This window comes from Ambystoma mexicanum, chromosome 14, assembly GCF_040938575.1.
Source record: "Ambystoma mexicanum isolate Mex_15411 chromosome 14, UKY_AmexF1_1, whole genome shotgun sequence".
NCBI classification, from domain to species: Eukaryota; Metazoa; Chordata; class Amphibia; order Caudata; family Ambystomatidae; genus Ambystoma; species Ambystoma mexicanum.
The window spans coordinates 128,763,349-128,778,232 of NC_090940.1; the positions used below are offsets into that span (position 1 = coordinate 128,763,349).

The 14,884-nt window shown below is 45.1% G+C and overlaps 1 protein-coding gene across 38 annotated transcripts in view; it reads left to right on the forward strand.

Moving 5' to 3' along the window:
- The window catches only part of GPHN (gephyrin), a 2,801,546-nt gene that overhangs the window by 1,857,809 nt on the left and 928,853 nt on the right, over nt 1–14,884 (forward strand). The gene's annotated exons all lie outside the window — the stretch shown is intronic.

A 14,884-nucleotide genomic window follows, 5' to 3' on the forward strand; every position in this document is an offset into this window, starting at 1 on the left:
ATAACAAAAAAATAAGCCCATTGAAAGTGCTACAGCATCAAAAAATATAACTGTTTTCTAGCCTTACTGGATTGCATTTGTTGGACATTACTGCAGAGTTTGACAAGTGTGTAGATTGCAGCCCTTTGTGCAAATATTATGGTACCATGCATAAAACAACTGCACAAGAGCAGTCCACATAACCCTGACACGGAACATCTTGTACTCCCCACTGCGACTGGATCTGCATCTGCTAGTTGGACCCCAATTTGTCCTTGGTGACTTCCCTACTAATCACAGAAGGACCAAGCATTGCACAGTTGCCTTAACTTCTTCCTTAATTGAAAGGGATCCAGGCGTGATTCTTAACGTTCTGGTAATATAGCTTTGTGGGTTACGCAAATGCTGGGGAGCCCTGTGTGATCTGCAGTTCAGAGATTTGAATCCTGGTAATGCCAACACCGCCTTTCATCCTCCCATGGTCGTTATGTGAGTAACAACTTCAGTTACTTAATAATAATACATTCGAATGGATTGTGTCCTCCCACGTATTCCTCATCTTAGATATATCCTTACATTCAGCTTTGCTGTTTCGGAAAAAGAAATTCTGTCTCTCCACCAGAGTGCGCTCCCCTCTCGATCGCAGCGTCAATGTCCCTCAGCGGCCTCCGTCGTGCACCGACGTCATCCGCTGTATAAATGCCTCGAGCGCGCCCATTGGCTTCAGTTCCATTTTTCCGTTAGCTTTGCTTCGGATCGTTATAAACGGCACTAAAGTCTTTTGTGCAGAAAATAATGTCGTCTTTGTTGAACCCTTCCACACCGAAGACGGGTTTTAAAAAATGTCTGAAATGTGGAAAGAAAATGTCCTTAACCGATCCACATAAGAATTGCCTCTGCTGTCTCGGTTCCGACCACTGATTTGAAGACTGCGGTTCGTTCCAGTCGATGACCCATAAGGCCTTAAAAGAACGCAGAGGTAAACTGGCGATGGGGGAGGGTTCATTGAAGTCTACTTCGAAGGGGAAAGACTTGGCCGAGTCTTCGGTAAAACATCATAAGAAATATAGATCGAGGAGTAGATCCGGGAAGTCTTCCTCTTCGTCCTCTAAAAAGACAGAAAAGACGGCACTGATCTCCCTCTCCCTCTTCTTCGTCGACGTCATCTCCGGAAGTGATAGCATGCCCTTCGAAGCATGACTCCCCGAGTAAATGGGAATCCTTTAGCGTTTCCATGTTAAAGATTTTTGAGAACGCGTCCCAAACCCCCTCAAAAAAATCTAAAGAAGACCATGCCCCTACTCATGAAAAACATGACAGCGGAAGATCCAAAACAAGACAGTCCGACAAAAAGTTGTCAAGGGTGTCCAGGGACTCTTCCCGGTCACCTCATAAAAAAGACATACCGGTGCATAAATCGGAGGTAGAGGGAAACAAGATGGCGTCAAGCTATCATACGCCATTGAAGTCGACATCGATGACATCAAAGTCTTCGAAGACTCTCAAGCACAAGGCGTCGACGACTCATGTTAAGGTTATGTGGAGTACGCAGTCGACACCTTCGAAGGCTCCTTCGACAGTGTGGATGATTTCTACAAATCCCTCGACGACTGCCTCGAGATCATCGAAGGCTCCCTCGACAACATCGAAGGTGGTTGTAACAGCATCAGCGTCATCGACGTTTTCATTGACGCCCAAGCCTTTAACAAGGGAGAAACCTACATTGCCCGAAAAAGTTTTTCACCCTGTGAGTAGCCATGATTTTTTTTAGGACCATGTCATCTATCTATGAGGTAGAATCATCAGCAGATGAAGAAATCACTTCTGCTGGTGTTAAATACGGAACAAGACCTGTTCCGGAGGAATTAATTGATCCTCAATCCAGAATTTACAGGAATGCCTGCAAACAGCAAGTGGTCTGGACACCTCTCCTGAATACGAATTTGACAAACCCGACCCATCAGAGCATGTTGATGCGGGCTACAGAAAACTAATGAATAGAGTCGCTGAATGTATGGGATGGGGTAGAAATTCACCAGTCTATCAAGATGATGATATTACTGATATCCTATCAGGAACACCTCAGCAAGATCCCATTCTTCCATTTCATGTTGCCTTGAAAAGGAGGGTCAATTCTGCATGGGAACACCCTGAAGCCATCCCAGCAGTTAATAAAAAGTTTGTATCTAAATATAGAGCCTGTAATTCTGATCCATAATATTCAAGCAAACGCCCATCTCCAGAAAGTCTAGTAGTTCAAGCAGCTACCTCCACTAGAAATGCTGCATACCCCACAATCCCTCCGGATAGGGACCACAAAAAGGTTGATGCATGGTCTAGAAAGATTTTTTACATCAGGGAGTATGGCTTTGAAATCCACTAATGTAACCTGCACCGTGGCAAGGTTTACATATACCCTGTGGGACTGCATGTCAGCGGCAGCTGAACACATCCCAGAAGGTGAAGAACGTGATGTCTTTCTTGCCATAATAAGGGATGGAAAGGAGGCTTAGGGAGAATGCCTTCAATCAGGTTTGGACACAGCTGACAGTATTGGTAGGTCCATGGCAACTAGCACGGTGCTACGTAGATTTGCGTGGCTAAGAAAGTCTGGTTTTGCGCTGGGGGTACAATCCAGGCTTTTTAATATGCCTTTTGATGGCTCGAGGTTGTTTGGCAGCAAGGCGATGAAACTTTGGAGAAGTTGCAGACCTCCAAAGCGGCAGCTAAATCTCTGTGCTGCTATAAGACAACCTCAAGAGCGCCCCTACACAGGCTCATCTTCCTGGAGGGGTCGTCCTTTTCGTTATTACTCCTCAATTGGAAGAGGAAGAAGACAGGCCGGTCAGAGGTGTCAAAGAAAATTTCCTCCGGGGCGAGGAAAGGTGCTAGATCTGCCCCAGCAGCGGCATCTGTCCCTCCCTTCAGCCGCTGCTGCAGCTGCCCAAAACCACTCTGAGGTTTTGACCCACAAGAACCCAGTGGGAGGCAGGATCTCACAGCATCTGGAAGAATGGCGGGGCATTACTTCAGATGCTTGGGCACTGGAAACAGTATCCCAAGGTTACTGCCTTCCTTTTCAAAAGAAACCTCAGAATCACTCAGTGGGATACAACTCTGTCAAACATACAGATCCGCTCCTGTTGCAGGAAATCTTAACCCTACTACAGAAAGGTGCAATAGAACATGTACATGTAGCGGAGAGGAATTAGGGTTGGTATTCCCCATATTTCGTCATTCCAAAGAAGGAGGAGGACTGAGACCCATCTTGGACTTGAGAAACTTGAACAAATTTCTAAGGAAGGACAAGTTCAAGATGGTCACACTTTCTCAGATCCTTCATGCTCTCCAACTCCAGGATTGTTTGGTATCATTGGACCTTCAGGATGCTTACTTTCATGTGCCAATCCATCTCAAGCACAGAAAGTACCTAAGGTTTGCAATAGGCAATTCTCACTCTCAGTTTCGAACTCTGCCGTTCGGGTTAACCTCCGCCCCAAGAGTTTTGACCAAGTTGATGGCGGTGGTGGCAGAGAGTCTCAGGAGAGGGGGGATTCATGTCTACCCCTATCTGGATGATTGGAGGATCAGGGCACGTTCCCCAGAACAATCCAGGATCATCTGTCCAAGACCTGTCACTTCCTTCACATAATAGGGTTTTCTCTGAATTTAAAAACATCAAACATGATACCATCACAGAAACTCCAGTTTATCGGAGCAGTCCTGGATACTTGCTCGGGCAAAGCCTCGCCTCCCGAAGAGAGAGCTCACCACATTCTGCAGATGGTAACAAAATTCCAGAATGCCCAGTATCTTCCGGCCTTCGATTTTCTCAGGTTGCTTGGTCTAATGCATCCTGCATTTTTCTGGTGCCAGAAGGCAGATTGGGAATGAGATCCCTTCAATGGGCTCTCAGGACTCAATGGTCCCAATTCTCAGGGGAAATGTCCGATCTTTTGCAAGTTCCAGCCAAAGTAGCACAGGATCTACAATGGTGGGCTTGCAGACAAAATATCCTCAGAGGAGACTCTTTTTTTGGCAACCATGGCCGGAGATAACAGTAGTGACGGACGCCTCCCTCACGGGATGGGGAGCCCATACCAACGATCTAACAATCAGCGGTCGTTGGTCTCCATTGGAGTCCAAACTACACATCAACCTCTTAGAGCTGAGGGCGATCAGACTAGCGCTGAAGGCCTTCCTGCCCTCAGTACGGGGAAAGAATGTCCTGATAATGACGGACAACGCGGTGGCCATGTACTACCTCAACAAAAGAGGAGGAGTGGGGTCATTAACACTGTGCAGAGAGGCAATGCAGCTCTGGTTCTGGGCAATACAATAAGGGATCTCTCTATCGGCAATTAATCTAGCCGGAGAGCAAGACACAGCAGCGGATGCTCTGAGCAGGCAGAGCACAGTCTCCCACGAGTGGGAACTAGCTCAGGAAGTCATTCAAGAGATCTTCACCCTTTGGGGAACCCCTCAAGTGGATCTGTTCGCGACTGTTACCAACCAGAAGTACGAACTGTACTCCTCAAGGGAATTTCCTCCGAGAGGAGCTCTAGGGGGATGTGTTTGTGGTGGACTGGGAGTTTCCACTCCTGTACGCATTCCCTCCAGTCCCTGTGATCCCTCAAGTATTCAGGAGGTTGAGAAAGTTCAGGAAAACCATGATCTTAATTGCCCCGGATCGGGTCAGGAGAACGTGGTACCCGGACATTCTGGACATGTCCATCTGCCCTCCAATACATCTTCCAAGAAGAGAGGAAGGTCATGTTCTCCATCCGGAGGTCAACACACTCAACCTTCACGCATGGCTTCTGAGAGGTTGAGATATAAGGATTGGGATCTTCAGGATGACGTGATGGAGATTTTGCTTTCGGCCAGAAGGCCAGCAACCAAATCTCTGTATCGATGATGTTGGAACAAGTTCAGTAACTGGTGCAGAGAAAAGAATATGGACCCATTTCAATGTAATATTCCCACAATTTTGTCTTTTCTATTACATTTAGCTAATGTGGGGCTCCAGGTTGGTACCATAAAGGGATACTTAGCAGCGCTATCCATTTTCAAGCGCTCTTCAGGGGAAGAATCTTACTTCAAGATACCTTTAATAATTCAATTCTTAAAAGGTCTAAACAATGTATTTCCACCAATACCTTTTCAAGGTCCAGTGTGGGATTTGAACTTAGTTCTGAAATTGCTCACATGCATTCCATTTGAGCCTTTACACTCTTGTCCACTAAGGCTCCTTACTTTAAAAACAATGCTTCTTGTGGCATTGACATCAGCCCGCAGGGTAAGTGAGTTACAGGGGCTTTCTAGTGGTCCTCCTCACACCATCTTTTATAAGGAGTTCTCAGAGTTAAACCATCTTTTTTGCCAAAAATAGTTTCGGATTTTCATCTGTTACAAAAAATTACTTTGCCTACTTTTTACCCTCCTCCTCATACAAGCAAGGAAGAGGAGCGACTACATAGACTAGACCCCAGAAGAGCTCTTAGTTTCTATATTTCAAGATTGGCAAAAATACGTCAGTGTGATCAACTTTTTGTGGATTACACTGGCCGCAAATTGGGACTTTCTGCAACTAAACAAACATTATCTAGATGGATATTTTTGGCTATAACAGAATGCTATAGATTGGCTGGGAAAGAACCACCAGATGGACTGAGAGCTCATTCGACCAGGGACATGGCAACTTCAACAGCACTAAAAAGGGGTGTCCCTGTACAAGATATTTGTGCAGTAGCCACATGGCCATCCATGCCTACCTTTATAAAACATTATGCCCTGGACTCGACGACTTCCCAAGGAAGTCTGTTTGCTAAATCTGTACTCCATTCTGTACACGATTAGAAAAACTCTGTACTCCCACCTCCGAGACAAAACTGCTTTGGGAGTCTATCTAAGATGAGGAATACGTGGGAGGACACAATCCATTCGAAGAACAAGTTACTTACCAACTGTCACCTTCTTTCGATTGGATGTTCCTCCCACGTATTCCTCATCGACCCTCCCAGCCAACCCCGCAGTACAGTTTACGTAAATTACACTCTAAATTCTTTTAAGGTTTGGGTCAAAAGAGGCACGCCCTTTAACTATAATTCATGGACTACAACATACGAAAAAACAGAACTGAAGCCAACGGGCGCGCTCGAGGCATTTATACAGTGGATGACGTTGGTGCACGACGGAGGCCGCGGAGGGACATCAACGCCACGACCTCGAGAGGAGCGCCCTCTGGTGGAGAGAGACAGAATTTTTTTACGAAGCAGCAAAGCTGAAGGTAAGGATATATCTAAAATGAGGAATACGTGGGAGGAACATCTAATCGAAAGAAAGTTACAGTTGGTAAGTAACTTGTTCTTCTGTGCACAGCGCTTTGGCGAAATCACTAAATAAATAAACAAATCATAATTATAATTATTATTATTGTCCTAATGTGCAGTAACAAAATGGGAGGGAATGCCAGAAGGAGGGAGTGGGTGCCTTATATGCGTGACAGTTTTATGAGCACCTCCAGGATAATCAGGAAAACGACATGCCTATGCCGGCAGCGTTGCAATTGCTGCTGACGATGAAATACAAGGAGTTTACCAATTGCTTCAATGCACGATAATTGCAAAGCAGAAAAAGAGAAATGCTTATGATTGTCTTTTTGCTTACACAGTCACAGCTCCACCAGCAGGTACCCTTGTGAATATTCCCAGAGGCCTGCATTACCACCACTTATGGCCCATCTCACAAGCCACCAGTTTCCTAGTGCTGCTAAATATAATCAAATAATTCTCCTGGGTACAAACAGTAATACTAAACTTAGCTGAACTAATTGTAAACAAATAAATGCCTTCAACCCCTCAGTTAGCATTCCCTAAGTGAGACACATCAGAGATGTTACGTCTCATGCTCACAAACGGAAGACCTTGCAGCAGGTATTGTTTTCTGTATCATTTTACCGAGTTGGTCCGACTCCAAAGGGTGCATTCCAGTCAAGGTTACATCTGGTAAGGGTATAGCGCAGCACAAACAAGGTTATGGAATGCCCCCGAGACTACAGATCTCACAGTAGCGGTCAAGGTACAGTTCGTTACACGCATTCCCATAGAAAATAGGGCACAATGAAAAAACAGAATTCAAGCCATCTGGAGGCCTTTAAAAATGTACTTGTCATGGCTAAGTATCTACAAGAGGGCATGTGTTTGTGTGTTTTTAATAGATGTTCACTAATTTTTATTCTGTCAGAGCGTCCATACTTGGTCCCATATGAAAATTTAGTTAAAAAGATACCCTGTGTTTTTGTGGTTGGTCTTGTCCCCCTCCAGGAAATCCATCCATGGTTTCGGAATTATCCAAAAAAATTGAAATAATCTGCTCTCATTTTGAGTATATGTAAATGTTTACTACATCTATTCATTTTGGATAACCCGACTGGGTTTTACTAGTTGGGCATTCGACAAGCACACCCGTTATTCTTTTACCACCAAGTGTTGGTTGCTTAAATTATTTGAGCTGGGTACATCTTGTGTGCTAAGAGGTGCTGAAATAGTATAGTTGTAGGCTCCACATGTGGTGAAATGATGAATTGGGCAACTCCAGGGCTGCAAGTAACAGGGCTATCTGGTTCTGATAATTCATTTTGTTTGATAAATACTGTATTGCTTGTTGTACACAATGACCATTATAGATATCTACAGATGTGTTGCCTGCATACTCTAACATTATAAATGCATTGTCCTGGTGCTTGCTCTCCCACCTTTTGAACTCGTTGGGACAACCTACATACCCAGGCGGTCCAGGCAAGCTGGATACAAAAGAGACACTGGCACTTTAAAAAAATGTTGTTTGCTCAAGCAGGGATCACTTGCTCAGGCCTCCACCCACTTGCCGGCCCCACTCCCTCTAACCATACGTCACCTGCCACACTACAGCTCTTGTTTTTCTGCCCACTAAATGGGTTGGGGGTTGCTGCTGTTCTGTGATGCATCTTTTTGTCATATGCCATGACCACCTTTGAGTGTTTTCTCCTTTTTTTAAATTTTAATTGCCTTTTAGACTTTATTTATATCTTTTCACAGTGAATCCTCTCTCTGTCGTATGCCTTTTAAGTCTGGCTTCAAGAAGTGTATGGATTGCGGTGGACATTTCTTTGCAGCCAATCCTCACCATGCGTCCTTTGCCTTGGGAACTTTCATCCAGTGTGTACTTGTGCCATGGAATCTCATGTCCCTGTGGAACCGACTATTCACCATGTGCCAAAGCCTGGTACCAAAGGTGATGGAAGAGTTTAAGCACCGGAAGGCCCTACAACGAAGACAGTGGGCCTCATTACGAGTCCGGCGGTAACCGAGGTGGTAAAACCGCCTGGTTACCGCCGGACTCGTATTACCATTCCGCCTCCGTGACTCCCGGAAATAACAGGGCATTACGAACCTGGTGTCCCGGGAATTCCGGAGGCGGAATTCGGTAAATCCCCATTCCCATTGAGTCCGATATGTGATGGTGCTGGTGTTTCTACGTCCGCCTGGAGGCGGGCGGTGTTAAACCCGCCAGGTCAGACCTGGTGGGAACATCACCTCCCGCCTGCAGGACTCAGGATCGGGCGGTTAGGAATTAACAGTGGCAGCGGGTTTACCGCCACTGTTAATTCCGGACCGCCCGACCTGTAATGAGGCCCAGTGTCTTCTAATGCATGTACACTGGAGTTTTTCCGTATGTGCACGGGTGACAGTTGCATTCCCAGATATGAGGACTTCACAGTACCGACCAAAGGATCATCCTTGCGAAAGACTCCATTTGCTCATACTCCTCAGCGGGTAGACAAAAGTTCCTCTTGGTCAGAATTTGTCAGTACCCACTGGTGGGAAAGCATCAGTTACTTCACTACCAGATCATTTGTTTTAACTGGATATCGTGGCAACAGTACTAAAGAAGGGTTTTGCAGCTCCTTTACAATCCCAACAGTCACGCAACACTGGAGAGGGAGATGGGCAGCTTCCAAATGCCCTCACAATGCATGTTCTGTACTAGCGTGTGACAACGTATATTCTGGTACCTCATCCTCAGTACTGCTAAAGTCTGATGAGGTTATCCAAAAGCAAAGTCTTACAGGGTACCGCTACAGTATCGGGCTCAGCATCAAAGATTTAGAAATCTAAAAAGCAATCTGATAAACAGTAGGAGGGAGCTAATACCCTTGCATTCTTAGCCAAATAAGTCTGTGCCTGATATTCAGAGGGGTTTGCTACCTCTGAACACTTTTAGGTGCCACCAGACAATATTTTGGTACAAAGGCAAGGTCTGCCACACGCATGTTCTTGCTGAACTCTTGTTCTGGTGCACCCGTTCGCTAAGGAGCCTGCCTCACAGGCGTCTCTGGAGCTGTCTTGTTTCTACTAATGCCTAGGTTCCTTGGCCTGTAGTCTTAAAAATTTACAGACAGAAATCAGATCAGCCAGTGAAAGTGCCTTGTACCTCTGATGCATCTGCTATGGGTTCTACAGCTCCCCCGACATGTGTAAAGTAATAACCAGTTTGGTGCTGCAGACACAAATATCAGAACCCTGAGGAGTTCTAGTGCTGAAAATAAACATATATCCTCCTTTAAATGCAGTACCTACAGCGCATCTTATCCCTGACCTTCCCATTTTCACCTGTGAGTGTGGCAGGCTGCTAGGGATGGAGTTGGTCTGTCTGCTACCCTATGTGCCTCCCCTAGGCTGAACATGGCAGGTTCCTGTTGTCCTGTTACTACCCCAGAAGTGCAGCATCCCAGCGGTGGAACCACAAAGTCCAATATATCTTCATTGCCATGCTGGCAATACAAGAAACTGGCATATCTGTGAAATCATGGTAGGCATACAAACCCGCAAGGTTTGGGAACTTTTTTTGGGAACTTCAGTGGCACAGATTACCTGAGAAGACCAAGGGGAAGAGGCGTACTCTGGTTATGCACGCTTCCAGAGAAACAGAGAGGGAGAATCACCAGCGTGGCACCCTGCAACTGGGACGAGGAGATTCTACAATGGCACTGGTCGCTATGCATATCTTAAACTCCTCATCCAATCAAATTATAGCTATTAGCAGGTGTAAAAGCCCCACTAACAATTCCATAACCAGGAATGTTAGGACTCAGTCGGAGAACAACCAGTCAAAAGAGGATATTCACTCAGGACGGCAGTATAACCTATCCGGAATCAGGTAGAAGCCTAGCCTTAGCCACTGGCGCATGAAATGGGCTGTGAGAAACCAGATGGGGTGCGGATTCCAGAGAAAGCAAATTTGTAGCATCATGCTTCCTGGGTGATATGGGAAAAACTTGGAAGTGAGCAGATTAAATGGAGCAGGACCTGGTGAACGGCTACCTAACTTTGGGGAAGAATACCCCTACATGCAGTCCCTGCTTGGAGACCTTGGAGGGACAAGTTGGCTAGGGTCCTGGACAAGGCACTCTCACACCTTAAGGGGTCTGAAGAGCCTAGATAATAAAGGCCTTCTACCTTCAACCACCGGGCAGAGGAGAGAGGGACACAGTCTATGGCAAATGGGTAACTACAGGATCTACAGCTTCAAAAGCACCCAAAGTGATGGGGTGACAAACACCCATTCCAAGGGCATGTTAGTCCTACAACCCAAATCTTAGTGCCATACGTTCCATGGGGGACCACTTACAGATCACCTCCAGAGGGTTTCTGCTTACCCTGTCCCCTAGGAGGTGTTAATCGTAGCAGGCTCGCTTCCCTAGTCCCAAAGGGGGTGTCTTCCCCTTGGTGAGAGGTGACAACTCCTCAGATTCGTCACAAATGGTAGTCTCTCAAACTCTTTGTTCCTTCCTAGAATGGTTACTGACCTTGAGCTTATACAAGAGATTAATCTTCCTGTGTGTTTTCCAAAGCCACATTCAAATAGGGGGAAAGGGACCTTGCATACACTCGATGTGGAAAGGGCTTTCAAGTTCATAGAGCAAACTGACCCATTGAGATGCTCCAACCACCTCATTTGAATTTAGGGTTGCCTGTTCCCTGGTAATTAGACCTCTAAGGATCCTACTTCTGGATGGATTGTGTCCTCCATCTCCAAATCACATGAATTAAATGGGGAGTGTATTCTGCAAGGGCTTGGGGCACACTGCAGGAGGGGCAAAGCAGCATCAGTGGCTTTCATGAGGCTGCCACTTTTACCACTCCTCTAGCTTTCACTAAATACTGTTCCTTGGTTACTTCCTGTGGGAACGCTGCTTCTTCTGGACGAGCAGTACTTTGCAACCTTTTATCTTGATGACCATCAGGGATATAATGCCGCCCTCCCTCCACTCTTATGCATATCTTCCTTCGTCATAGTCTGATCCCAGAAAAGTGAGCTGGATGGTAGAGAATAAAAAAATTCCCTGCATGGTGATTCAGATTCTTAGTCCTTGCTCTCCCAAGGGCCTGTAGTGTAACTAAACTCCCCACCTGATGATGGGGGAAACATGGGGAAATGGGGTGTGCGGGTTCGTGACACAGGGGTAAAGAGAGCGGGGATTCTCACTCAGTGGCGCACATTCACGTTTACCTAAACAATCTTTCTTAAAGTGGCAGCGTGGCTTCTGGTGCTCACTTTCCTGGCCCGCTTGCAAATGTAGGTGTTCCAAACCAGTTCTGAAGGAGGGATAGCAAGCACCTAGAGACCCTGAATCAACATAGATCACTAATTATTAAACCAACTAACCCATCATTAAGAGATGTTGAAGTCTGTTTCACAGTGTATACAAGTACATCTAAAATAAACCTACATATTGTTCTAACATTTTACTAGACTGGCAATTCATTGGCACTAACAGCACATGCACGGCACCTAAATGATATAGCCCAACCCTATATTCGACAATTCAGGCACATTTTCCGTAAAGTTCTCTACACTCAGCCCTGCACCCCATCCGTTAATACATGCAGGAGGACTGTGTTCATAAAGATTCTATGAATCTCCTGAATCCGTTGGATTTTTCATTTTCTATTCTATTGCATTGAGGACTTGCACCACTGACATTCCTTTCCAGTGGATTGATGACACACAGCAGAATATCAGTGGTTGCTAGATATGTCCCACAAAATATGATGCCATGGGGACCTATATGCTATCAGCCGTGATCCATTTCTAACATATTAAGCCTTGTTAAAAAGGCAAAATTATAACTCGGCATACTGGGTCATGCAGCAAAACTGCAAGGTGCCCCACCAAATTTAGTGTAGAGGTACTTGTCAACCAGCTACAGAACACAAACATATGTTTGTTATTTTATCCGTCCTATCTGTTTTTTTCTATAATGAATGTGGTTAAAAATGTCCTAAAGTTCCAAGTTTAAAGATTCATGTTAGTTGGCTAACTGGAAAGCCCTCTGAGACACTTTTAATGTCATTCATCTCCTGAAAAAGCAGCTGAACCATATATACACATCTCTTTCGGGTTATCCTGCAATATGTTCCCCCTCTCCTGCTCCTGAGAGTCTATGAGATATATATATAGTAGTACTGTTGATTAATCAGTCCACAATTCTTCTAACCAAAAACTACTTGAGATGTAGAAGATTGTCAGAAACCTTGTTTGAACATATCGGTCTCTGAACTGAAGAGCAGAATCCAAGTTACTTTTTCTGAAAGCATAGCAAATACACATTTGTTGCTGTCGGTGCATTTGTCATTCCGTGCTGTGGTTGTCTCCAGTGTAACTGCTCACCACAATAAAGATAAACTTAAGTCAAGTTTCCTCTGCAGTATTTCAGAGAAAATACATCTTGTTTTAAACTAACAGTCTGTCGAAAGGCGCACGTGTAGATTTTTCAGAAAACCTATATTTGTTCATATTTCAAAGGAATGTTTATTCCAATAAGAAAATCTAATTGGATGGCCATTAAATGAAGGATGAATGAGTATCATGTCTCATGCATTAGCCACTGATTTCGATTACTTACTCACAGATTATCCAATAAATTAGCCCTTTTCGTGTTTTGAGGTGACCTAGCCATATCTTGAAATAAGAGTTCTCCATGTCCTAAGTGTTGGCAGCAAAGGTATCGGACTAACAATTGTCATCACTGTTTCTAACCTACTTGGAGTTATTTCACTCCCACCCAAATATCTGACATTTCAGAAGGCAACACAAATGTGTTGCCATCCAAACCAATAAGAGAAGAATTGAAAAAAGTGCTCTGCGAAAAGTAAAATGTGTAAACATCGATATTTGACCCACCTTTGACTGTGCCCAATATTTAGGCTTCATAAACCCATCAGAAAGCTATATTTCTTGTAACGCTGCGAGAATAAGTGGCCATCTAGCTACCTTTGGAAATAGAGCATTCATCTTTATTCTAAACCATGTAGTTCGTTTGCAGTGTAAAGATCATTTGCATCTCTGCCCTTCCATTTTACTGTTTACATGCATGTTATTCTGAATGTGTGAGCTCTTTACCAGCTCTGACTCACGTTGGCCATGCTGAAATGGACAGTGTTTTACCAAGGCAGATTTGTTTGTGGATGTTTTCTCCACTTGGGCGCAGTTCTTTTAATTAGTATTAGCTAACGGATAGAACAGACATTTGTTCAGTTTATCACACAAAGTCAATATATCATACATATCGAAAACTAATGTTAAGACATTGGCCAGGTTACTCTAGTTCCCTTGATATTATATTGCTATTCTTTCTGCTGTGTTTGTGAGCCACAGCAGTAGACATGCAAGCTGGAATATGGGCGCAATACAGAACATATTTGGTTTGACTCTTTGCGAAATGGGTTATCTAACAGTCAATGATTTCATGGTGTGCTCAAAATGTAGTGTACTCTAAACTCAAATCAATGTGTTAGTAAAGAAAGCATGCATGGTATTAAATATGCATACAGAAACACATGTTTGAGTCTTAGTGTGTACAATAACGCCTATCATGAGCCACATCTTCCTGTTGCTAATCAGCGAAGATATATATGGTATTAGAATCACTAATCACTCTTTTGCCAGTGGAACTTTCCCCTCCACCCTGAAGCAGTCCCTTGTGCACGCTCTTCTGAAGAAACCTTCCGCCGATCCTTCCTGTCTGGCAAACTACTGCACGATCTCCATCACTCCTTTCCTGGGCAAACTCCTAGAAAAGCTGGCCATCTCCCAGCTCAATCTCCTCACTGAATCTGTTTGTTGTCTCCCTGACCATCAGTCTGGCTTCAGAGCAGTCAGAGGCACGGAAACTGCTCTCCTGAACACCTGTGAAGATCTTCTCATTAATATCGACTCTACCCTTCCTTCTGTCCTCATCCTCCTTGATCTTTCCTCTGCTTTCGACATGGTCAATCATGCCACCCTGATCAATCGTCTCTGTGAGAATCTGAGCATCACAGATCACAGATCAGGCCCCCTTGCATGGTTGACCTCCTTCCTCCTGGACCGTCCTCCTCCGGTCCAACTGGGGTCCTTTCTCTCCACTACCTCTCTGCACATGTGGTATTCCCCAGGGCTCCAACCTCTCACCCTGGCTTTTCAACATCTATGTGGCCCCTTTGCGCCACCTCATCTCTACCTTCTCCTCTAACTTTCAGTATTATGCAGTTGACACTCAGCTCTCCTTCAGGCTGCCCTCTGCCTCTTCTCCTCTCTCGCTCATTCCTGACTGTCTATCTGCATTTCAGGAATGTTGCGACTCCAACGATCTCTGCCTCAATGCCAGCAAGACTGAGATCCTCCTCATTGGGACCCCTGCTCCCGCATTCCCTCTTTCACTCTGGCTGTCCTCCATAGGCCCTCTCCTGCGCCTTCCTGTGAAGCAAAAAACCTTGAGGTCATCTTCGACTCCACTCTCTCCTTCTCTCCTCACATCAGATCTCTCTAAAAAGTCCCACTACCAGCTGCACCTCCTCAAAGGTATTCTTCCTTTTCTCAC